Source organism: Rhagoletis pomonella, unplaced genomic scaffold (assembly GCF_013731165.1).
Source record: "Rhagoletis pomonella isolate Grant_MI unplaced genomic scaffold, Rhpom_1.0 Rhpom_scaffold_00005, whole genome shotgun sequence".
Lineage (NCBI taxonomy): Eukaryota > Metazoa > Arthropoda > Insecta > Diptera > Tephritidae > Rhagoletis > Rhagoletis pomonella.
Genome location: NW_023458559.1, coordinates 23,019,274 through 23,022,064, shown reverse-complemented (window position 1 = coordinate 23,022,064; position 2,791 = coordinate 23,019,274). Strand labels below are relative to the sequence as shown.

The following is a 2,791-nucleotide window of genomic DNA, read 5'->3' as shown; positions in this document are numbered from 1 at the left end:
CGTGCATTACCAACTTCGTAAATATTAATATTTTAGACATGCCTAAATCAAGCTGGGTTTGGAAGTACGCTTGTGTGATGAATGACGGATTTGTCAAGTGCAATGTATGTGTTGTATATTATAATATTTCCCCATATGGTACGGAAGATTTTTATAGATTTTCCCTATGTACGTTCGTTTGCGTTATATGATCGTAAATGCGTTTAATTTTCACCTCTCCACATTTTTTCGGGTGCCCGGGTACCCGGGTAATTACCATACTGCCCGGGTACCCGGTCTACCCGGGTCTACCCGGGTTATAAAATACCCGGGTAATTCAATACCCGGGTAGGGCTTCACCCGCTACCCGGGTACCCGGGTAGCTCATTACCCGGGTGAAATCATCAGCCCTAATATGATGCTAAATATAGAATAGATTATATTAACCCTTAATGTTTTTACGCACTTTATGTTCTCTGAAACAACTGCTAAAGTTCGTGTAGAGAAATAAAACTGAACGCCCCAATAGTAACGAAGAAAGCATCGTTGATTATAAATTAAATATTCGTATTTATAATATCCCTACAATTATTTCTAAGAAAAAATAATCTCAGCCATATGCACTTCATGGAAGTAAAAGTTCATTTTAATGTTGTTCCGTTTTTGGACTCTAATTTTGTGTTGTTATTGAATAAAGTTTAATTTTTAATTTAATTTGTTGAATTGGCACAATATCACCGTTTTTGTATGTTCTACATTTACCATTTTCTCATTACTATTTCATACTATTTTTGCTCTCAGCTCCTGTATTTCTTTGAGCTATGAAATAATTGGTCACATTAGATTTAGATAAACACGACTCTTATTAGTGAATATTTTATAATTTCTGAAGACATTGATATACTATTATAAAAATGCAATACCAATCAATATTTTTCTACAAATTATCATTACTTTTAACACGCAGGTGCATTACGAACCCGGTCCCGCCACGCTCACTCACTTCCCCTTAATTGCGGTGAAGAAGAAGAGTGTAACATTTTCATGCTCCGTGGACGACCCTGGATATCCTGAATCTAATAGGTCTGTAAAGTCGTACAAAAACACCGCATATACATCATCATATAACTCCATTGTTCCTAAAACCAATTTATCTGAGAAATCAACCAAATCATATACATCACATCCCACCACAACCGCTGCATCCACACCCCAAACGGGTGATAATTTCCTTATTCATTTCCATACCGTACAAGCGTTGCAACCCTCTGAGGCTGAGGCAGCTTATGAGGCGTTGATACGACAAAATTCACCATTGCTTGAACAACACCAACAACAACATAGCAACCAAACGATACAAAAAGAAACCCATGCACTAATTGGCCTGAACAATCATACTCCTCTATGTACATTGCTTACACTCACCACATTCTCACCAAAATCACAAATTCTAACACTGTACAATGTGGCGAAAACCAACATGGCTGACACCTCATCACAATCATCATTCGATTCATCATCAACATCACTTGACTTCAATCCATCATTACAACAACACCACCAACTCTCATTATACCGAAAAATGGGCGCATTTACTCATGGTGCCCAAATGTTAATGCATCCACATAGATTCCGTTGGTTGCGCGGTGGACGTGGTCCGCTACAGGACATTGTCACCAAGGACTGGACTGTTGAGCCGGTGGGTTTGGATAGCCGCACAAATTACTCATGCTATGCATTCAATGAAGGTGGTAAAGGTGTAATGGCAACTATCAATCTGGAGGTGCATGCACCTCCATTCTTCATCAAGAATTTGGTGCCATATACGGGCATGTTGCATACATCGCGCACAGCTAATCTTACATGCCGCATCGAGTGTGTGCCGCGCTGTGAAATTACCTGGTTAAAGGGCACGGAGCCCATTGATAAGAACGACACGCGCTACTTCATCAAAGAGAAGTATTTGGATGCCTCTCCGGCGACAGGCGATTTCGAGAGTATGCTTTCTGTACTGGTAAGTAAACGAGACACCAATATGAAATTGACTAACCCTTAATTAGACGCATAAAGAAAATCACACAATTAGTCGCATGGGGTCCCCAGTGAAATGTCGAAAAAAGAGTTTGGAAAATAAAAAAACGAAGTGTGTGTTATCAAAAATATTAAAGTATGCTATTATCGTTAACTTAAAACAAAAACATAATTTCGACTTCACTTACAAAAAAAAAAAACTTACCTTCGCCAAAAAATGTTACGTTAGCGGTCGCATGGGGGGTCAGCGCTCAAGCGAGTAGCGACACATGTCGCACACCGTCTCTAACAGAGTCACAACTCAAACTTTGGCATTTTTGAAATTATGCGCTAAAAATGTACACAGAGCTTTTATTTACCTTTCAGCAAAAGCTGGAGGAAATTTTTGCAACAAAGAGTTTAATAAAACTTTAATTTGAAAATATTTTTTGTTAGGATGGCCATTAAAGTGGTCCAAAAATGTATGTAAAACAAGTAAGAAAGTCTAAGTTCGGGCGGAGCCGAACATTAAATACCCGGCGCAAGTATTAATATATGTTTTCCACCTTTCCGAAAGCTACCGCTACATGATAAGCCGGGGTGTATACATTTTAAGTAAATTAGCGTCCTTAAATTTCGAAATATTGCAGTTTCAAGCATATCTGAAATTTACCGTTATATGAAAAGCGGCCTCAATTTTAGTCCGATTTCAACAATTTTCACCGGTTCGCTTTTATGTGGCAAGCACAATAACCACCGAGCTTGGTACAAATTGCTAGAACGGTTAGCGAGATACATATAT

The 2,791-nt window shown here is 38.7% G+C and overlaps 1 protein-coding gene across 1 annotated transcript in view; it reads left to right on the top strand.

Moving 5' to 3' along the window:
* The window catches only part of LOC118738771, a gene marked incomplete in the record, with an annotated part of 347,848 nt that overhangs the window by 248,954 nt on the left and 96,103 nt on the right, over window positions 1-2,791 (top strand).